We start from the raw sequence: 23,923 nt of genomic DNA, 5'->3' as shown, positions 1-23,923 counted from the left end.
TGAACACAATAAGCACCATGCGGACTTTTCTCCATGGGAGTAATGTCTTAGACTGTCTACGCTTTGATCGTACACTGGAAGACTAGTAGTAGTTTCCGAAGCACATCTGGAAGCATTCTGTAATCTGTGGACCTCCAGAGTGTTGATGAAACACAAAAATTGCATCGGCATTAAACACAATAAGCACCATGCGGAATTTTCTCTATCTGAGTAATGTCTTAAACTGTCTTTGCTTTGATCGTACACTGGAAGACTAGTAGTAGTTTCCGAAGCAAATCTGGAGGCATTCTGTAATCTGTGGACCTTCAGAGCGTTGATGAAACACAAAAATTGCATCGACATTGAACACAATAAGCACCATGCGCACTTTTCTTCATGGGAGTAATGTATTAAACTGTCTACGCTTTGATCGTACACTGGAAGACTAGTAGTAGTTTCCGAAACACTTCTGGAGGCATTCTGTAATATGTGGACCTTCAGAGTGTTGATGAAACACAAAAATTGCTTCGGCATTGAACACAATAAGCACCATGCGGACTTTTCTCAATGGGAGTAAAGTCTTAAACCGTCTACGTTTTGATCATACACTGGAAGACTAGTAGTAGTTTCCGAAGCACATCTGGAGACATTCTGTAATCTGTGGACCTTCAGAGTGTTGATGAAACCCCAAAATAGCATCGGCATTGAACACAATAAGCGCCATGCGGACTTTTCTCCATGGGAGTAATGTCTTAAACTGTCTACGCTTTGATCGTACACTGGAAGACTAGTAGTACTTTCGGAAGCACATCTGGATGCATTCTGTAATCTGTGGACCTTCAGAGTGTTGATTAAACACAAAAATTGCATCGGCATTGAGCTCAATAAGCACGATGCGGACTTTTCTACATGAGAGTAGTGTCTTAAACTGTCCAGGCTTTTATCGTTCACTGGAAGACTAGTAGTAGTTCCCGAAGCACATCTGGAGGCATTCTGTAATCTGTGGACCTTCAGAGAGTTGATGAAACACAGAAATCGGATCGGCATTGAACACAATAAGCACCATGCGGACTTTTCTGCATGGGAGTAATGTCTTAAACTGTCTACGCTTTGATCGTTCCCTTGAAGACTAGTAGTAGTTTCCGAAGCACATCTGGAGGCATACTGTAATCTGTGGACCTTCACAGAGTTGATGAAACACAAAAATTGCATCGGCATTGAACACAATAAGCACCATTCGGACTTTTCTAAATGGGAGTAATGTCTTAAACTGTCTTCGCTTTGATCGTACACTGGTAGACTAGTAGTAGTTACCGAAGCACATCTGGAGGCATTCTGTAATCTGTGGACCTTCAGAGTGCTGATGAAACACAAAATTTGCGTCGACATTGAACACAATAAGCACCATGCGGACTTTTCTCCATGGGAGTAATGTCTTAAACTGTCTACGCTTTGATCGTACACTGGAAGACTAGTAGTAGTTTCCGAAGCACATCTGGAGGCATTCTGTAATCTCTGAACATTCAGAATGTTGATGAAACACATAAATTGCTGCGGCATTGAACACAATAAGCACCATGCGGACTTTTCTCCATGGGAGTAATGTCTTAAACTGTCTACGCTTTGATCGTACACTAGAAGACTAGTAGTATTTTCCGAAGCACATCTGGATGCATTCTGTAATCTGTGGACCTTCAGAGTGTAGATGAAACACAAAAATTCCATCGGCATTGAACACAATAAGCACCATGCGGACTTTTCTCCGTTTAAGTAATGTCTTAGATTGTCTACGCTTTGATCGAACACTGGAAGACTAGTAGTAGTTTCCGGAGCACATCTGGAGGCATTCTGTAATCTGTGGACATTCAGAGCGTTGATGAAACACAAAAATTGCATCGACATTGAACACAATAAGCACCATGCGCACTTTTCTTCATGGGAGTAATGTATTAAACTGTCTACACTTTGATCGTACACTGGAAGACTAGTAGTAGTTTCCGAAACACATCTTTAAGCATTCTGTAATCTGTGGACCTTCAGAGTGTTGATGAAACACAAAAATTGCTTCGGCATTGAACACAATAAGCACCATGCGGACTTTTCTCCATGGGAGTAAAGTCTTAAACTGTCTACATTTTGATCATACATACACTGGAAGACTAGTAGTAGTTTCCGAAGCACATCTGGAGGCTTTCTGTAATCTGTGGACCTTCAGAGTGTTGATGAAACACAGAAATCGGATCGGCATTGAACACAATAAGCACCATTCGGACTTTTCTGCATGGGAGTAATGTCTTAAACTGTCTACGCTTTGATCGTTCCCTTGAAGACTAGTAGTAGTTTCCGAAGCACATCTGGAGGCATTCTGTAATCTGTGGACCTTCAGAGTGTTGACGAAACACAAAAATTGCATCGACATTGAACACAATAAGCACCATGCGGACTATTCTCCATGGGAGTAATGTCTTATACTGTCTACGCTTTGATCGTACACTGGAAGACTAGTAGTAGTTTCCGAAGCACATCTGGAGGCATTCTGTAATCTGTGGACCTTCATAGTGTTGATGAAACACAGAAATTACATCGGCATTGAACACAATAAGCACCATGCGAATTTTTCTCCATGGGAGTAATGTCTTAAACAGTCTACGCTTTGATCGTACACTGGAAGAATAGTAGTAGTTTCCGAAACACATCTTTAAGCATTCTGTAATCTGTGGACCTTCAGAGTGTAGATGAAACACAAAAATTCCATCGGCATTGAACACAATAAGCACCATGCGGACTTTTCTCCATGGGAGTTATGTCTTAGACTGTCTTCGCTTTGATCGTACACTGGTAGACTAGTAGTAGTTTCCGAAGCACATCTGGAGGCATTCTGTAATCTGTGGACCTTCAGAGTGCTGATGAAACACAAAATTTGCGTCACCATTGAACACAATAAGCACCATGCGGACTTTTCTCCATGGGAGTAATGTCTTAAACTGTCTACGCTTTGATCGTACACTAGAAGACTAGTAGTAATTTCCGAAGCACATCTGGATGAATTCTGCAATCTGTGGACCTTCAGAGTGTTGATGAAACACAAAAATTGCATCGGCATTGAACACAATAAGCACCATTCGGACTTTTCTAAATGGGAGTAATGTCTTAAACTGTCTACGCTTTGATCGTACACTGGAAGACTAGTAGTAGTTTCCGAAGCACATCTGGAGGCATTCTGTAATCTGTGGACCTTCAGAGTGTTGATGAAACACAAAAATTGCATCGACATTGAACACAATAAGCACCATGCGGACTTTTCTCCATGGGAGTAATGTCTTAAACTGTCTATGCTTTGATCGTACACTAGAAGACTAGTAGTATTTTCCGAAGCACATCTGGATGCATTCTGCAATCTGTGGACCTTCAGAGTGTTGATGAAACACAATAATTGCATCGGCATTGAACACAATAAGCACCATTCGGACTTTTCTAAATGGGAGTAATGTCTTAAACTGTCTACGCTTTGATCGTACACTGGAAGACTAGTAGTAGTTTCCGAAGCACATCTGGAGGCATTCTGTAATATGTGGACCTTCAGAGTGTTGATGAAATACAAAAATTGCATCGACATTGAACACAATAAGCACCATGCGGACTTTTCTGCATGAGAGTAATGTCTTAAACTGTCTACGCTTCGATCGTACACTGGAAGACCAGTAGTAGCTTCCGAAGCACATCTGGAGGCATTCTGTAATCTGTGGACCTTCAGAGTGTTGATGAAACACAAAAATTGCATCGACATTGATCACAATAAGCACCATGCGGACTTTTCTCCATGGGAGTAATGTCTTAAACTGTCTACACTTTGATCGTACACTGGAAGACTAGTAGTAGTTTCCGAAGCACATCTGGATGCATTCTGTAATCTATGGACCTTCAGAGTGTTGATGAAACACAGAATTTGCATCGGCATTGAACACAATAAGCACCATGCGGACTTTTCTCCATGGGAGTAATGTCTTAAACTGTCTACGCTTTGATCGTAGATTGGAAGAATAGAAGTAGTTTCCGAAGCACATCTGGAAGCATTCTGTAATCTGTGGACCTTCAGAGTGTAGATGAAACACAAAAATTCAATCGGCATTGAACACAATAAGCACCATGCGGACTTTTCTCCATGGGAGTAATGTCTTAGACTGTCTACGCTTTGATCGTACACTGGAAGACTAGTAGTAGTTTCCGAAGCACATCTGGAAGCATTCTGTAATCTGTGGACCTCCAGAGTGTTGATGAAACACAAAAATTGCATCGGCATTAAACACAATAAGCACCATGCGGAATTTTCTCTATCTGAGTAATGTCTTAAACTGTCTTTGCTTTGATCGTACACTGGAAGACTAGTAGTAGTTTCCGAAGCAAATCTGGAGGCATTCTGTAATCGGTGGACCTTCAGAGCGTTGATGAAACACAAAAATTGCATCGACATTGAACACAATAAGCACCATGCGCACTTTTCTTCATGGGAGTAATGTATTAAACTGTCTACGCTTTGATCGTACACTGGAAGACTAGTAGTAGTTTCCGAAACACTTCTGGAGGCATTCTGTAATATGTGGACCTTCAGAGTGTTGATGAAACACAAAAATTGCTTCGGCATTGAACACAATAAGCACCATGCGGACTTTTCTCCATGGGAGTAAAGTCTTAAACCGTCTACGTTTTGATCATACACTGGAAGACTAGTAGTAGTTTCCGAAGCACATCTGGAGACATTCTGTAATCTGTGGACCTTCAGAGTGTTGATGAAACCCCAAAATAGCATCGGCATTGAACACAATAAGCGCCATGCGGACTTTTCTCCATGGGAGTAATGTCTTAAACTGTCTACGCTTTGATCGTACACTGGAAGACTAGTAGTAGTTTCGGAAGCACATCTGGATGCATTCTGTAATCTGTGGACCTTCAGAGTGTTGATTAAACACAAAAATTGCATCGGCATTGAGCTCAATAAGCACGATGCGGACTTTTCTACATGAGAGTAGTGTCTTAAACTGTCCAGGCTTTTATCGTTCACTGGAAGACTAGTAGTAGTTCCCGAAGCACATCTGGAGGCATTCTGTAATCTGTGGACCTTCAGAGAGTTGATGAAACACAGAAATCGGATCGGCATTGAACACAATAAGCACCATGCGGACTTTTCTGCATGGGAGTAATGTCTTAAACTGTCTACGCTTTGATCGTTCCCTTGAAGACTAGTAGTAGTTTCCGAAGCACATCTGGAGGCATACTGTAATCTGTGGACCTTCACAGAGTTGATGAAACACAAAAATTGCATCGGCATTGAACACAATAAGCACCATTCGGACTTTTCTAAATGGGAGTAATGTCTTAAACTGTCTTCGCTTTGATCGTACACTGGTAGACTAGTAGTAGTTACCGAAGCACATCTGGAGGCATTCTGTAATCTGTGGACCTTCAGAGTGCTGATGAAACACAAAATTTGCGTCGACATTGAACACAATAAGCACCATGCGGACTTTTCTCCATGGGAGTAATGTCTTAAACTGTCTACGCTTTGATCGTACACTGGAAGACTAGTTGTAGATTCCGAAGCACATCTGGAGGCATTCTGTAATCTCTGAACATTCAGAATGTTGATGAAACACATAAATTGCTGCGGCATTGAACACAATAAGCACCATGCGGACTTTTCTCCATGGGAGTAATGTCTTAAACTGTCTACGCTTTGATCGTACACTAGAAGACTAGTAGTATTTTCCGAAGCACATCTGGATGCATTCTGTAATCTGTGGACCTTCAGAGTGTAGATGAAACACAAAAATTCCATCGGCATTGAACACAATAAGCACCATGCGGACTTTTCTCCGTGGGAGTAATGTCTTAGATTGTCTACGCTTTGATCGAACACTGGAAGACTAGTAGTAGTTTCCGGAGCACATCTGGAGGCATTCTGTAATCTGTGGACATTCAGAGCGTTGATGAAACACAAAAATTGCATCGACATTGAACACAATAAGCACCATTCGCACTTTTCTTCATGGGAGTAATGTATTAAACTGTCTACACTTTGATCGTACACTGGAAGACTAGTAGTAGTTTCCGAAACACATCTTTAAGCATTCTGTAATCTGTGGACCTTCAGAGTGTTGATGAAACACAAAAATTGCTTCTTCATTGAACACAATAAGCACCATGCGGACTTTTCTCCATGGGAGTAAAGTCTTAAACTGTCTACGTTTTGATCATACATACACTGGAAGACTAGTAGTAGTTTCCGAAGCACATCTGGAGGCTTTCTGTAATCTGTGGACCTTCAGAGTGTTGATGAAACACAGAAATCGGATCGGCATTGAACACAATAAGCACCATTCGGACTTTTCTGCATGGGAGTAATGTCTTAAACTGTCTACGCTTTGATCGTTCCCTTGAAGACTAGTAGTAGTTTCCGAAGCACATCTGGAGGCATTCTGTAATCTGTGGACCTTCAGAGTGTTGATGAAACACAAAAATTGCATCGACATTGAACACAATAAGCACCATGCGGACTTTTCTCCATGGGAGTAATGTCTTAAACTGTCTATGCTTTGATCGTACACTAGAAGACTAGTAGTATTTTCCGAAGCACATCTGGATGCATTCTGCAATCTGTGGACCTTCAGAGTGTTGATGAAACACAATAATTGCATCGGCATTGAACACAATAAGCACCATTCGGACTTTTCTAAATGGGAGTAATGTCTTAAACTGTCTACGCTTTGATCGTACACTGGAAGACTAGTAGTAGTTTCCGAAGCACATCTGGAGGCATTCTGTAATATGTGGACCTTCAGAGTGTTGATTAAACACAAAAATTGCATCGGCATTGAACACAATAAGCACCATTCGGACTTTTCTAAATGGGAGTAATGTCTTATACTGTCTACGCTTTGATCGTACACTGGAAGACTAGTAGTAGTTTCCGAAGCACATCTGGAGGCATTCTGTAATCTGTGGACCTTCATAGTGTTGATGAAACACAGAAATTACATCGGCATTGAACACAATAAGCACCATGCGAATTTTTCTCCATGGGAGTAATGTCTTAAACAGTCTACGCTTTGATCGTACACTGGAAGAATAGTAGTAGTTTCCGAAACACATCTTTAAGCATTCTGTAATCTGTGGACCTTCAGAGTGTTGATGAAACACAAAAATTGCTTCGGCATTGAACACAATAAGCACCATGCGGACTTTTCTCCATGGGAGTAAAGTCTTAAACTGTCTACATTTTGATCATACATACACTGGAAGACTAGTAGTAGTTTCCGAAGCACATCTGGAGGCTTTCTGTAATCTGTGGACCTTCAGAGTGCTGATGAAACACAAAATTTGCGTCACCATTGAACACAATAAGCACCATGCGGACTTTTCTCCATGGGAGTAATGTCTTAAACTGTCTACGCTTTGATCGTACACTAGAAGACTAGTAGTAATTTCCGAAGCACATCTGGATGAATTCTGCAATCTGTGGACCTTCAGAGTGTTGATGAAACACAAAAATTGCATCGGCATTGAACACAATAAGCACCATTCGGACTTTTCTAAATGGGAGTAATGTCTTAAACTGTCTACGCTTTGATCGTACACTGGAAGACTAGTAGTAGTTTCCGAAGCACATCTGGAGGCATTCTGTAATCTGTGGACCTTCAGAGTGTTGATGAAACACAAAAATTGCATCGACATTGAACACAATAAGCACCATGCGGACTTTTCTCCATGGGAGTAATGTCTTAAACTGTCTATGCTTTGATCGTACACTAGAAGACTAGTAGTATTTTCCGAAGCACATCTGGATGCATTCTGCAATCTGTGGACCTTCAGAGTGTTGATGAAACACAATAATTGCATCGGCATTGAACACAATAAGCACCATTCGGACTTTTCTAAATGGGAGTAATGTCTTAAACTGTCTACGCTTTGATCGTACACTGGAAGACTAGTAGTAGTTTCCGAAGCACATCTGGAGGCATTCTGTAATATGTGGACCTTCAGAGTGTTGATGAAACACAAAAATTGCATCGGCATTAAGCACAATAAGCACAATGCGGACTTTTCTAAATGGGAGTAATATCTTAAACTGTCTACGCTTTGATGGTACACTGGAAGACTAGTAGTAGTTTCCGAAGCACATCTGGAGGCATCCTGTAATCTGTGGACATTCAGAGTGTAGATGAAACACAAAAATTCCATCGGCATTGAACACAATAAGCACCATGCGGACTTTTCTCCATGGGAGTAATGTCTTAAACTGTCTACGCTTTGATCGTACACTGGAAGGCTAGTAGTAGTTTCCGAAGTACATCTGGAGGCAATCTGTAATCTCTGGACCTTCAGAATGTTGATGAAACACATAAATTGCTTCGGCATTGAACACAATAAGAACCATGCGGACTTTTCTCCATGGGAGTAAGGTCTTAAACTGTCTACGCTTTGATCGTACACTAGAAGACTAGTAGTATTTTCCGAAGGGCATCTTGATGCATTCTGTAATCTGTGGACCTTCAGAGTGTTGATGAAACAGAGAAATTGCATCGGCATTGAACACAATAAGCACCATGGGGATTTTTCTCCATTGGAGTAATGTCTTAAACTGTCTACGCTTTGATCGTACACTGGAAGAATAGTAGTAGCTTCCGAAGCACATCTGGAAGCATTCTGTAATCTGTGGACCTTCAGAGTGTAGATGAAACACAAAACTTCCATCGGCATTAAACACAATAAGCACCATGCGGACTTTTCTCCATGGGAGTAATGTCTTAGACTGTCTACGCTTTGATCGTACACTAGAAGACTAGTAGTAGTTTCCGAAGCACATCTGGAAGCATTCTGTAATCTGTGGACCTCCAGAGTGTTGATGAAACACAAAAATTGCATCGGCATTGAACACAATAAGCACCATGCGGAATTTTCTCTATGTGAGTAATGTCTTACACTGTCTTTGCTTTGATCGTACACTGGAAGACTAGTAGTAGTTTCCGAAGCAAATATGGAGATATTCTGTAATCTGTGGACATTCAGAGCGTTGACGAAACACAAAAATTGCATCGACATTGAACACAATAAGCACCATGCGCACTTTTCTTCGTGGGAGTAATGTATTAAACTGTCTACGCTTTGATCGTACACTGGAAGACTAGTAGTAGTTTACGAAACACATCTGGAGGCATTCTGTAATATGTGGACCTTCAGAGTGTTGATGAAACACAAATATTGCTTCGGCATTGAACACAATAAGCACCATGCGGACTTTTCTCCATGGGAATAAAGTCTTAAGCTGTCTACGTTTTGATCATACATACACTGGAAGACTAGTAGTAGTTTCCGAAGCACATCTGGAGGCATTCTGTAATCTGTGGACCTTCAGAGTGTTGATGAAACACAGAAATCGGATCGGCAGTGAACACAATAAGCACCATGCTGACTTTTCTGCATGGGAGTAATGTCTTAAACTGTCTACGCTTTGATCGTTCCCTTGAAGACAAGTAGTAGTTTCCGAAGCACATCTGGAGGCATTCTGTAATCTGTGGACCTTCACAGTGTTGATGAAACACAAAAATTGCATCGGCATTGAACACAATAAGCACCATTCGGACTTTTCTAAATGGGAGTAATGTTTTAAACTGTCTACGTTTTTGATCGTACACTGGAAGACTAGAAGTAGTTTCCGAAGCACATCTGGAGGCATTCTGTAATCTGTGGACCTTCAGAGTGTTGATGAAACACAAAAATTGCATCGACATTGAACACAATAAGCACCATGCGGACTTTTCTCCATGGGAGTAATGTCTTAAACTGTCTACGCTTTGATCGTACACTGGAAGACTAGTAGTAGTTTCCGAAGCACATCTGGAGGCATTCTGTAATCTGTGGACCTTCAAAGTGTTGATGAAACACAGAAATTGCATCGGCATTGAACACAAAAAGCACCATGCGAATTTTTCTCCATGGGAGTAATGTCTTAAACTGTCTACGCTTTGATCGTACACTGGAAGAATAGTAGTAGTTTCTGAAGAACATCTGGAAGCATTCTGTAATCTGTGGACCTTCAGAGTGTAGATGAAACACAAAAATTCCATCGGTATTGAACACAATAAGCACCATGCGGAATTTTCTCCATGGGAGTAATGTCTTAGACTGCCTACGCTTTGATCGTACACTGGAAGACTAGTAGTAGTTTCCGAAGCACATCTGGATGCATTCTGTAATCTGTGGACCTTCAGAGTGTTGATGAAACACAAAAATTGCATCGGCATTGAACACAATAAGCACCATGCGGAATTTTCTCTATCTGAGTAATGTCTTAAACTGTCTACGCTTTGATCGTACACTGGAAGACTAGTAGTAGTTTCCGAAGCACATCTGGAGGTATTCTGTAATCAGTGGACCTTCAGAGTGTTGATGAAACACAAAAATTGCATAGATATTGAACACAATATGCACCATGCGCACTTTTCTTCATGGGAGTAATGTCTAAACTGTCTACGCTTTTATCGTACACTGGAAGACTAGTAGTAGTTTCCGAAGCACATCTGGAGGCATTCTGTAATATGTGGACCTTCAAAGTGTTGATGAAACACAAAAATTGCATCGGCATTGAGCACAATAAGCACAATTCGGACTTTTCTAAATGAGAGTAATGTCTTAAACTGTCTACGCTTTGATGGTACACTGGAAGACTAGTAGTAGTTTCCGAAGCACATCTGGAGGCATTCTGTAATCTGTGGACCTTCAGAGTGTAGATGAAACACAATAATTCCATCGGCATTGAACACAATAAGCACCATGCGGACTTTTCTCCATGGGAGTAATGTCTTAGACTGTCTACGCTTTGATCGTACACTGGAAGACTAGTAGTAGTTTCCGAAGCACATCTGGATGCATTCTGTAATCTGTGGACCTTCAGAGTGTTGATGAAACACAAAAATTGCATCGGCATTGAACACAATAAGCACCATGTGGAATTTTCTCAATCTGAGTAATGTCTTAAACTGTCTACGCTTTGATCGTACACTGGCAGACTAGTAGTAGTTTCCGAAGCACATCTGGAAGCATTCTGTAATCTGTGGACCTTCAGTGTGTTGATGAAGCACAAAAATTCCATCGGCATTGAACACAATAAGCACCATGCGGACTTTTCTCCATGGGAGTAATGTCTTAGACTGTCTACGCTTTGATCGTACACTGGAAGACTAGTAGTAGTTTCCGAAGCACATCTGGATGCATTCTGTAGTCTGTGGACCTTCAGAGTGTTGATGAAACACAAAAATTGCATCTGCATTGAACACAATAAGCACCATGCGGAATTTTCTCTATCTGAGTAATGTCTTAAACTGTCTACGATTTGATCGTTCCCTGGAAGACTAGCAGTAGTTTCCGAAGCACATCTGGATACATTCTGTAATCTGTATACCTTCAGAGAGTTGATGAAACACAGAAATTGAATCGGCATTGAACTCAATAAGCACCATGCGGACTTTTCTCCATGGGAGTAATGTCTTAAACTGTCTACTCTTTGATCGTTTCCTGGAAGACTAGTAGTAGTTTCCGAAGCACATATGGATGCATTCTGTAATCTGTGGACCTTCAGAGTGTTGATGAAACACAAATATTTCATCGGTATTGAACACAATAAGCACCATGCGGACTTTTCTAAAGGGAGTAATGTCTTAAACTGTCTACACTTTGATCGTTCCCTGGAAGACTAGTAGTAGTTTCCGAAGCACATCTTTAGGCGTTCTGAAATCTGTGGACCTTCAGAGTGTTGATGAAACACAAAAATTGCATCGACATTGAACACAATAAGCACCATGCGGAATTTTCTCTATGTGAGTAATGTCTTACACTGTCTTTGCTTTGATCGTACACTGGAAGACTAGTAGTAGTTTCCGAAGCAAATATGGAGATATTCTGTAATCTGTGGACATTCAGAGCGTTGACGAAACACAAAAATTGCATCGACATTGAACACAATAAGCACCATGCGCACTTTTCTTCGTGGGAGTAATGTATTAAACTGTCTACGCTTTGATCGTACACTGGAAGACTAGTAGTAGTTTACGAAACACATCTGGAGGCATTCTGTAATATGTGGACCTTCAGAGTGTTGATGAAACACAAATATTGCTTCGGCATTGAACACAATAAGCACCATGCGGACTTTTCTCCATGGGAATAAAGTCTTAAGCTGTCTACGTTTTGATCATACATACACTGGAAGACTAGTAGTAGTTTCCGAAGCACATCTGGAGGCATTCTGTAATCTGTGGACCTTCAGAGTGTTGATGAAACACAGAAATCGGATCGGCAGTGAACACAATAAGCACCATGCGACTTTTCTGCATGGGAGTAATGTCTTAAACTGTCTACGCTTTGATCGTTCCCTTGAAGACAAGTAGTAGTTTCCGAAGCACATCTGGAGGCATTCTGTAATCTGTGGACCTTCACAGTGTTGATGAAACACAAAAATTGCATCGGCATTGAACACAATAAGCACCATTCGGACTTTTCTAAATGGGAGTAATGTTTTAAACTGTCTACGTTTTTGATCGTACACTGGAAGACTAGAAGTAGTTTCCGAAGCACATCTGGAGGCATTCTGTAATCTGTGGACCTTCAGAGTGTTGATGAAACACAAAAATTGCATCGACATTGAACACAATAAGCACCATGCGGACTTTTCTCCATGGGAGTAATGTCTTAAACTGTCTACGCTTTGATCGTACACTGGAAGACTAGTAGTAGTTTCCGAAGCACATCTGGAGGCATTCTGTAATCTGTGGACCTTCAAAGTGTTGATGAAACACAGAAATTGCATCGGCATTGAACACAAAAAGCACCATGCGAATTTTTCTCCATGGGAGTAATGTCTTAAACTGTCTACGCTTTGATCGTACACTGGAAGAATAGTAGTAGTTTCTGAAGAACATCTGGAAGCATTCTGTAATCTGTGGACCTTCAGAGTGTAGATGAAACACAAAAATTCCATCGGTATTGAACACAATAAGCACCATGCGGAATTTTCTCCATGGGAGTAATGTCTTAGACTGCCTACGCTTTGATCGTACACTGGAAGACTAGTAGTAGTTTCCGAAGCACATCTGGATGCATTCTGTAATCTGTGGACCTTCAGAGTGTTGATGAAACACAAAAATTGCATCGGCATTGAACACAATAAGCACCATGCGGAATTTTCTCTATCTGAGTAATGTCTTAAACTGTCTACGCTTTGATCGTACACTGGAAGACTAGTAGTAGTTTCCGAAGCACATCTGGAGGTATTCTGTAATCAGTGGACCTTCAGAGTGTTGATGAAACACAAAAATTGCATAGATATTGAACACAATATGCACCATGCGCACTTTTCTTCATGGGAGTAATGTCTAAACTGTCTACGCTTTTATCGTACACTGGAAGACTAGTAGTAGTTTCCGAAGCACATCTGGAGGCATTCTGTAATATGTGGACCTTCAGAGTGTTGATGAAACACAAAAATTGCATCGGCATTGAGCACAATAAGCACAATTCGGACTTTTCTAAATGAGAGTAATGTCTTAAACTGTCTACGCTTTGATGGTACACTGGAAGACTAGTAGTAGTTTCCGAAGCACATCTGGAGGCATTCTGTAATCTGTGGACCTTCAGAGTGTAGATGAAACACAATAATTCCATCGGCATTGAACACAATAAGCACCATGCGGACTTTTCTCCATGGGAGTAATGTCTTAGACTGTCTACGCTTTGATCGTACACTGGAAGACTAGTAGTAGTTTCCGAAGCACATCTGGATGCATTCTGTAATCTGTGGACCTTCAGAGTGTTGATGAAACACAAAAATTGCATCGGCATTGAACACAATAAGCACCAAGTGGAATTTTCTCAATCTGAGTAATGTCTTAAACTGTCTACGCTTTGATCGTACACTGGCAGACTAGTAGTAGTTTCCGAAGCACATCTGGAAGCATTCTGTAATCTGTGGACCTTCAGTGTGTTGATGAAGCACAAAAATTCCATCGGCATTGAACACAATAAGCACCATGCGGACTTTTCTCCATGGGAGTAATGTCTTAGACTGTCTACGCTTTGATCGTACACTGGAAGACTAGTAGTAGTTTCCGAAGCACATCTGGATGCATTCTGTAGTCTGTGGACCTTCAGAGTGTTGATGAAACACAAAAATTGCATCTGCATTGAACACAATAAGCACCATGCGGAATTTTCTCTATCTGAGTAATGTCTTAAACTGTCTACGATTTGATCGTTCCCTGGAAGACTAGCAGTAGTTTCCGAAGCACATCTGGATACATTCTGTAATCTGTATACCTTCAGAGAGTTGATGAAACACAGAAATTGAATCGGCATTGAACTCAATAAGCACCATGCGGACTTTTCTCCATGGGAGTAATGTCTTAAACTGTCTACTCTTTGATCGTTTCCTGGAAGACTAGTAGTAGTTTCCGAAGCACATATGGATGCATTCTGTAATCTGTGGACCTTCAGAGTGTTGATGAAACACAAATATTTCATCGGTATTGAACACAATAAGCACCATGCGGACTTTTCTAAAGGGAGTAATGTCTTAAACTGTCTACACTTTGATCGTTCCCTGGAAGACTAGTAGTAGTTTCCGAAGCACATCTTTAGGCGTTCTGAAATCTGTGGACCTTCAGAGTGTTGATGAAACACAAAAATTGCATCGACATTGAACACAATAAGCACCATGCGCACTTTTCTTCATGGGAGTAATGTCTTAAACTGTGTACGTTTTGATCATACACTGGAAGACTAGTAGTAGTTTCCGAAGCACATCTGGAGACATTCTGTAATCTGTGGACCTTCAGAGTGTTGATGAAACACAAAAATTTCATCGGCATTGAACACAATAAGCACCATGTGGACTTATCTCTATGGGAGTAATGTCTTAAATTGTCTACGCTTTGATCGTACACTGGAAGACTAGTAATAGTTTCCGAAGCACATCTGGAGGCATTCTGTAATCTGTGAACCTTCAGAGTGTTGATGAAACACAAAAATTCCATCGGCATTGAGCACAATAAGCACGATGCGCACTTTTTTACATGAGAGTAGTGTCTTAAACTGTCTACGCTTTGATCGTACACTGGAAGACTAGTAGTAGTTTCCGAAGCACATCTGGAGGCATTCTGTAATCTGTGGACCTTCAGAGTGTTGATGAAACACATAAATTGCTTCGGCATTGAACACAATAAGCACCATGCGGACTTTTCTCCATGGGAGTAATGTGTTACACTGTCTACACTTCGATCGTACCCTAGAAGACTAGTAGAAGTTTCCGAAGCACATCTAGATGCATTCTGTAATCTGTGGACCTTCAGAGTGTTGATGAAACACAAAAATTGCATCGGCACTGAACACAATAAGCACCATGCGGATTTTTCTCCATGGGAGTAATGTCTTAAACTGTCTACGCTTTGATCGTACACTGGAAGAATAGTAGTAGTTTCCGAAGCACATCTGGAAGCATTCTGTAATCTGTGGACCTTCAGAGTGTAGATGAAACACAAAAATTCCATCGGCATTGAACACAAGAAGCACCATGCGGACTTTTCTCCATGGGAGTAATGTCTTAGACTGTCTACGCTTTGATCGTACACTGGAAGACTAGTAGTAGTTTCCGAAGCACATCTGGATGCATTCTGTAGTCTGTGGACCTTCAGAGTGTTGATGAAACACAAAAATTGCATCGGCATTGAACACAATAAGCACCATGCGGAATTTTCTCTATCTGAGTAATGTCTTAAACTGTCTACGCTTTGATCGTACACTGGAAGACTAGTAGTAGTTTCCGAAGCACATCTGGAAGCATTCTGTAATCTGTGGACCTTCAGATTGTTGATGAAATACAGAAATTGCATCGGCATTGAACACAATAAGCACCATGCGGACTTTTCTCCATGGGAGTAATGTCTTAAACTGTCTACGATTTGATCGTTCCCTGGAAGATAAGCATTAGTTTCCGAAGCACATCTGGAGGCATTCTGTAATCTGTGGACCTTCATAGTGTTGATGAAACACAGAAATTGAATCGGCATTGAACACAATAAGCACCATGCGGACTTTTTCTAAAGGGAGTAATGTCTTAAACTGTCTACACTTTGATCGTTCCCTGGAAGACTAGTAGTAGTTTCCGAAGCACATCTGTAGGCGTTCTGAAATCTGTGGACCTTCAGAGTGTTGATGAAACACAAAAACTGCATCGACATTGAACACAATAAGCACCATGCGCACTTTTCTTCATGGGAGTAATGTCTTAAACTGTCTACGTTTTGATCATACACTGGAAGACTAGTAGTAGTTTCCGAAGCACATCTGGAGACATTCTGTAATCTGTGGACCTTCAGAGTGTAGATGAAACACAAAAATTTCATCGGCATTGAACACAATAAGCACCATGTGGACTTATCTCCATGGGAGTAATGTCTTAAATTGTCTACGCTTTGATCGTACACTGGAAGACTAGTAGTAGTTTCGGAAGCACATGTGGATGCATTCTGTAATCTGTGGACCTTCAGAGTGTTGATTAAACACAAAAATTGCATCGGCATTGAGCACAATAAGCACCATGCGGATTTTTCTCCATGGGAGTAATGTCTTAAACTGTCTACGCTTTGATCGTACACTGGAAGAATAGTAGTAGTTTCCGATGCACATCTGGAAGCATTCTGTAATCTGTGGACCTTCAGAGTGTAGATGAAACACAAAAATTCCATCGGCATTGAACACAATAAGCACCATGCGGACTTTTCTCCATGGGAGTAATGTCTTAGACTGTCTACGCTTTGATCGTACACTGGAATACTAGTAGTAGTTTCCGATGCACATCTGGAAGCATTCTGTAATCTGTGGACCTTCAGAGTGTAGATGAAACACAAAAATTCCATCGGCATTGAACACAATAAGCACCATGCGGACTTTTCTCCATGGGAGTAATGTCTTAAACCGTCTACGCTTTGATCGTTCCCTGGAAGACTAGTAGTAGTTTCCAAAGCACATATGGATGCATTCTGTAATCTGTGGACCTTCAGAGTGTTGATGAAACACAAATATTTCATCGGCATTGAACACAATAAGCAACATGCGGATTTTTCTCCATGGGAGTAATGCCTTAAACTATCTACGCTGTGATCGTACACTGGAAGTCTAGTAGTAGTTTCCAAAGCACATCTGGATGCATTCTGTAATCTGTGGACCTTCAGAGTGTTGATGAAACACAGAAATTGCATCGGCATTGAACACAATTAGCACCATGCGGACTTTTCTAAAGGGAGTAATGTCTTAAACTGTCTACGCTATGATCGTACACTGGAAGACGAGTAGTAGTTTCCGAAGCACATCTGGAGGCATTCTGTAATATGTGGACAATCAGAGTGTTGATGAAACACAAAAATTGCTTCGGCATTGTACACAATAAGCACCATGCGGACTTTTCTCCATGGGAGTAAAGTCTTAAACTGTCTACGTTTTGATCATACACTGGAAGACTAGTAGTAGTTTCCGAAGCACATCTGGAGACATTCTGTAATCTGTGGACCTTCAGAGAGTTGATGAAACACAGAAATTTGATCGGCATTGAACACAATAAGCACCATGCGGAATTTTCTGCATGGGAGTAATGTCTTAAACTGTCTACGCTTTGATCGTTCCCTTGAGGACTAGTAGTAGTTTCCGAAGCACATCTGGAGGCATTCTGTAATCTGTGGACCTTCACAGTGTTGATGAAACGTAAAAATTGCATCGGCATTGAACACAATTAGCACCATTCGGACTTTTCTAAATGGGAGTAATGTATTTAACTGTCTACGCTTTGATCGTGCACTGGAAGACTAGTAGTAGTTTCCGAAGCACATCTGGAGGCATTCTGTAATCTGTGGACCTTCAGAGTGTTGATGAAACACAAAAATTGCGTCGACATTGAACACAATAAGCACCATGCGGACTTTTCTCCATGGAAGTAATGTCTTAAAATGTCTACGCTTTGATCGTACACTGGAAGACTAGTAGTAGTTTCCGAAGCACATCTGGAGGCATTCTGTAATCTGTGGACCTTCAGAGTGTTGATGAAACACATAAATTGCTTCGGCATTGAACACAATAAGCACCATGCGGACTTTTCTCCATTGGAGTAATGTCTTAAACTGTCTACGCTTTGATCGTACACTAGAAGACTAGTAGTAGCTTCCGAAGCACATCTGGATGCATTCTGTAATCTGTGGACCTTCAGAGTGTTGATGAAACACAAAAATTGCATCGGCATTGAACACAATAAGCACCATGCGGAATTTTCTCTATCTCAGTAATGTCTTAAACTGTCTACGCTTTGATCGTACACTGGAAGACTAGTAGTAGTTTCCGAAGCACATCTGGAAGCATTCTGTAATCTGTGGACCATCAGAGTGTTGATGAAACACAGAAATTGCATCGGAATTGAACACAATAAGCACCATGCGGACTTTTCTCCATGTGAGTAATGTCTTAAACTGTCTACGATTTGATCGCTCCCTGGAAGACTAGCAGTAGTTTCCGAAGCACATCTGGATGCATTCTGTAATCTGTGGACCTTCATAGTGTTGATGAAACACAGAAAATGAATCGGCATTGAACACAATAAGCACCATGCGGACTTTTCTCCATGGGAGTAATGTCTTAAACTGTCTACGCTTTGATCGTTCCCTGGAAGACTAGTAGTAGTTTCCGAAGCACATATGGATGCATTCTGTAATCTGTGGGCCTTCAGAGTGTTGATGAAACAAAAATATTTCATCGGCATTGAACACAATAAGCAACATGCGGATTTTTCTCCATGGGAGTAATGTCTTAAACTGTCTACGCTGTGATCGTACACTGGAAGTCTAGTAGTAGTTTCCAAAGCACATCTGGATGCATTCTGTAATCTGTGGACCTTGAGATTGTTGATGAAACACAGAAATTGCATCGGCATTGAACACAATAAGCACAATGCGGAATTTTCTAAAGGGAGTAATGTCTTAAACTGTCTACACTTTGATCGATCCCTGGAAGACTAGTAGTAGTTTCCGAAGCACATTTTTAGGCGTTCTGAAATCTGTGGACCTTCAGAGTGTTGATGAAACACAAAAATTGTATCGACATTGAACATAATAAGCACCATGCGGACTTTTCTGCATGGGTGTAATGTTTTAAACTGTCTACGCTTTGATCGTACACTGGAAGACTAGTAGTAGTTTCCGAAGCACATCTGGAGGCATTCTGTAATCTGTGGACCTTCAAAATGTTGATGAAACACAAAAATTGCTTCGGCATTGAACACAATAAACACCATGCGGACTTTTCTCCATGGGAGTAATGTCTTAAACTGTCTACGCTTTGATCGTACACTGGAAGACTAGTAGTAGTTTCCGAAGCACATCTGGAGGCATTCTGTAATCTGTGGACATTCAGAATGTTGATGAAACACAAAAATTGCATCGGCATTGGACACAATAAGCACCATGCGGACTTTTCTCCATGGGAGTAATGTCTTAAACTGTCTACGCTTTGATCGTACACTGGAAGACTAGTAGTAGTTAACGAAGCACATCTGGATGCATTCTGTAATCTGTGCACCTTCAGAGTGTTGATGAAACACAGAAATTGCATCCGCATTGAACACAATATGCACCATGCGGACTTTTCTCCATGGGAGTAATGTCTTAAACTGTCTACGATTTGATCGTTCCCTGGAAGACTAGCAGTAGTTTCCGAAGCACATCTGGATGCATTCTGTAATCTGTGGACCTTCAGAGTGTTGATGAAACACAGAAATTGAATCGGCATTGAACACAATGCCCATGAACCATGGACCTTGCCGTTGGTGGGGAGGCTTGCGTTCCTCAGCGACACAGATGGCCGTACCGTAGGTGCAACCACAACGGAGGGGTATCTGTTGAGAGGCCAGGCAAACATGTGGTTCCTGAAGAGGGGCAGCAGCCTTTTCAGTAGTTGCAGAGGCAACAGTCTGGATGATTGACTGATCTGGCCTTGCAACATTAACCAAAACGGCCTTGCTGTGCTGGTACTGCGAACGGCTGAAAGCAAGGGGAAACTACAGCCGTAATTTTTCCCGAGGACATGCAGCTTTACTGTATGATTAGATGATGATGGCATCCTCTTGGGTAAAATATTCCCGAGGTAAAATTGTCCCCCATTCGGATCTCCGGGCGGGGACTACTCAGGAGGATGTCGTTATCAGGAGAAAGAAAACTGGCGTTCTACGGATCAGAGCGTGGAATGTCAGATCCCTTAATCGGGCAGGTAGGTTAGAAAATTTAAAAAGGGAAATGGATAGGTTAAAGTTAGATATGGTGGGAATTAGTGAAGTTCGGTGGCAGGAGGAACAAGACTTCTGGTCAGGTGACTACAGGGTTATAAACACAAAATCAAATAGGGGTAATGCAGGAGTAGGTTTAATAATGAACAGGAAAATAGGAATGCGGGTAAGCTACTACAAACAGCATAGTGAACGCATTATTGTGGCCAAGATAGATACGAAGCCCACACCTACTACTGTAGTACAAGTTTATATGCCAACTAGCTCTGCAGATGATGAAGAAATTGAAGAAAAGTACGATGAAATAAAAGAAATTGTTCAGATAGTGAAGGGAGACGAAAATTTAATAGTAATGGGTGACTGGAATTCGAGTGTAGGAAAAGGGAGAGAAGGAAACATAGTAGGTGAATATGGATTGGGGCTAAGAAATGAAAGAGGAAGCCGCCTAGTAGAATTTTGCACGGAGCACAACTTAATAATAGCTAACACTTGGTTTCAGAATCATGAAAGAAGGTTGTATACGTGGAAGAACCCTGGAGATACTAAAAGGTATCAAATAGATTATATAATGGTAAGACAGAGATTTAGGAACCAGGTTTTAAGTTGTAAGACATTTCCAGGGGCAGATGTGGACTCGGACCACAATCTATTGGTTATGACCTGTAGATTAAAACTGAAGAAACTGCAAAAATGTGGGAAATTAAGGAGATGGGACCTGGATAAACTGAAAGAACCAGAGGTTGTACAGAGTTTCAGGGAGAGCATAAGGATACAATTGACAGGAATAGGGGAAAGAAATACAGTAGAAGAAGAATGTGTTGCTCTGAGGGATGAAGTAGTGAAGGCAGCAGAGGATAAAGTAGGTAAAAAGATGAGGGCTGCTAGAAATCCTTGGGTAACAGAAGAAATATTGAATTTAATTGATGAAAGGAGAAGTTATAAAAATGCAGTAAATGAAGCAGGCAGAAAGGAATACAGACGTCTCAAAAATGAGATCGACAGGAAGTGCAAAATGGCTAAACAGGGATGGCTAGAGGACAAATGTAAGGATGTAGAGGCTTATCTCACTAGGGGTAAGATAGATAATGCCTACAGGAAAATTAAAGAGACCTTTGGAGAGAAGAGAACCACGTGTATGAATATCAAGAGCTCAGATGGCAACCCAGTTCTAAGCAAAGAAGGGAAGGCAGAAAGGTGGAAGGAGTATATAGAAGGTTTATACAAGGGTGATGTACTTGAGGACCATATTATGGAAATGGAAGAGGATGTAGATGAAGACGAAATGGGAGATACGATACTGCGTGAAGAGTTTGACAGAGCACTGAAAGACCTGAGTCGAAACAAGGCCCCCGGAGTAGACCACATTCCATTAGAACTACTGACGGCCTTGGGAGAGCCAGTAATGACAAAACTCTACCAGCTGGTGAGCAAGATGTATGAGACAGGCGAAATACCCTCAGACTTCAAGAAGAATATAATAATTCCAATCCCAAAGAAAGCAGGTGCTGACAGATGTGAAAATTACCGAACTATCAGTTTAATAAGTCACAGCTGCAAAATACTAAGGCGAATTCTTTACAGACAAATGGAAAAACTGGTAGATGCGGACCTCGGGGAGGATCAGTTTGGATTCCGTCGAAATGTTGGAACACGTGAGGCAATACTCACCTTACGACTTATCTTAGAAGAAAGATTAAGAAAAGGCAAACCTACGTTTCTAGCATTTGTAGACTTAGAGAAAGCTTTTGACAATGTTGACTGGAATACTCTTTTTCAAATTCTAAAGGTGGCAGGGGTAAAATACAGGGAGCGAAAGGCTATTTACATTTTGTACAGAAACCAGATGGCAGTCATAAAAGTCGAGGGGCATGAAAGGGAAGCAGTGGTTGGGAAAGGAGTGAGACAGGGTTGTAGCCTCTCCCCGATGTTATTCAATCTGTATATTGAGCAAGCAGTAAAGGAAACAAAAGAAAAATTTGGAGTAGGTATTAAAATTCATGGAGACGAAGTAAAAACTTTGAGGTTCGCCGATGACATTGTAATTCTGTCAGAGACGGCAAAGGACTTGGAAGAGCAGTTGAACGGAATGGACAGTGTCTTGAAAGGAGGATATAAGATGAACATCAACAAAAGCAAAACGAGGATAATGGAATGTAGTCAAATTAAATCGGGTGATGCTGAGGGAATTAGATTAGGAAATGAGGCACTTAAAGTAGTAAAGGAGTTTTGCTATTTAGGAAGTAAAATAACTGATGATGGTCGAAGTAGAGAGGATATAAAATGTAGACTGGCAATGGCAAGGAAAGCGTTTCTGAAGAAGAGAAATTTGTTAACATCGAATATAGATTTATGTATCAGGAAGTCTTTTCTGAAAGTATTTGTATGGAGTGTAGCCATGTATAGAAGTGAAACATGGACGATTACTAGTTTGGACAAGAAGAGAATAGAAGCTTTCGAAATGTGGTGCTACAGAAGAATACTGAAGATAAGGTGGATAGATCACGTAACTAATGAGGAGGTATTGAATAGGATTGGGGAGAAGAGAAGTTTGTGGCACAACTTGACTAGAAGAAGGGATCGGTTGGTAGGACATGTTTTGAGGCATCAAGGGATCACAAATTTAGCATTGGAGGGCAGCGTGGTAGGTAAAAATCGTAGAGGGAGACCGAGAGATGAGTACACTAAGCAGATTCAAAAGGATGTAGGTTGCAGTAGGTACTGGGAGATGAAGCAGCTTGCACAGGATAGAGTAGCATGGAGAGCTGCATCAAACCAGTCTCAGGACTGAAGACAAAAACAACAACAACAATTGAACACAATAAGCACCATGCGGACTTTTCTCCATGGGAGTAATGTCTTAATCTGTCTACGCTATGATCGTTCCATGGAAGACTAGTAGTAGTTTCCGAAGCACATATGGATGCATTCTGTAATCTGTGGACCTTCAGAGTGTTGATGAAACACAAAAATTGCATCGGCATTGAACACAATAAGCACCATGCGAACTTTTCTCCATGGGAGTAATGTCTTAAAATGTCTACGCATTGATCGTACACTGGAAGACCAGTAGTAGTTTCCGAAGCACATCTGGATGCACTCTGTAATCTGTGGACCTTCAGAGTGTTGATGAAACACAAAAATTGCATCGGCATTGAACACAATAAGCACCATGCGAACTTTTCTCCATGGGAGTAATGTCTTAAACTGTCTACGCTTTGATCGTACACTGGAAGACTAGTATTAGTTTCCGAAGCACACCTGGAAGCATTCTGTAATCTATGGAACTTCAGAGCGTTAAGGAAACACAAAAAGTGCATCGGCATTGAACACAATAAGCACCATGCGAACTTTTCTCCTTGGGAGTAATGTCTTAAACTGTCTACGCTTTGATCGTACACTGGAAGACTAGTAGTAGTTTACGAAGCACATCTGGATGCATTCTGTAATCTGTGCACCTTCAGAGTTTTGATGAAACACAGAAATTGCATCGGCATTGAACACAATAAGCACCATGCGGACTTTTCTGCATGGGAGTAATGTCTTAAACTGTCTACGCTTTGATCGTTCCCTTGAAGACTA

The sequence above is a fragment of the Schistocerca gregaria genome, chromosome 10, assembly GCF_023897955.1.
Source record: "Schistocerca gregaria isolate iqSchGreg1 chromosome 10, iqSchGreg1.2, whole genome shotgun sequence".
NCBI lineage: Eukaryota > Metazoa > Arthropoda > Insecta > Orthoptera > Acrididae > Schistocerca > Schistocerca gregaria.
This window is presented reverse-complemented; position numbering follows the sequence as displayed.